Genomic DNA, 579 nt, shown 5'->3' on the forward strand with positions numbered 1-579 from the left:
ACAAATAAAATTTTAAATTTCAAAATGCATATTAATATTTTGTCTTAGTAATACCTACCTATTCAGAGGTTGTGAGGTACATTCCATTAAATGTATGTAATTGAGTTATTAAAAACCTTTAGAACAGTAAAATCAATGTTTTGTTTACTATATAATTTAAAATTATAAGTTTAAAAATTAGCAATTAGTAGTTTACCAAAATAATTTCATTACTTTACAAAGATATTAAAATCTTATTTAGTTTAATTGTCAGAAACCCAGCAATATCATTCAATTAATGATCATTTACTTGTCACGTTGGTCAGACATCATTCCTTTTGAGTAAGGAATGTACTGAATATCTTTCCCCGATTACTTTTGTTTTACTAAAAAAATATTTTTCTTGAAAACAAAGTGAAACCTAAATTACTTTGATAGCTGCTGAAAATTTACCTGAATATTTAGACTGCAAATCCACAAGAGGTGAAGATAAACACATTAGGTTTATGATAGCTAGTACATAACAAAAAATTAAGACAGTTATTTTGGGAATATTAATGCAAACTGGAAACACTAATAAAAGAATGCTCACTACAAGGC

Source organism: Tenrec ecaudatus, chromosome 8 (assembly GCF_050624435.1).
Source record: "Tenrec ecaudatus isolate mTenEca1 chromosome 8, mTenEca1.hap1, whole genome shotgun sequence".
Classification (NCBI taxonomy): domain Eukaryota; kingdom Metazoa; phylum Chordata; class Mammalia; order Afrosoricida; family Tenrecidae; genus Tenrec; species Tenrec ecaudatus.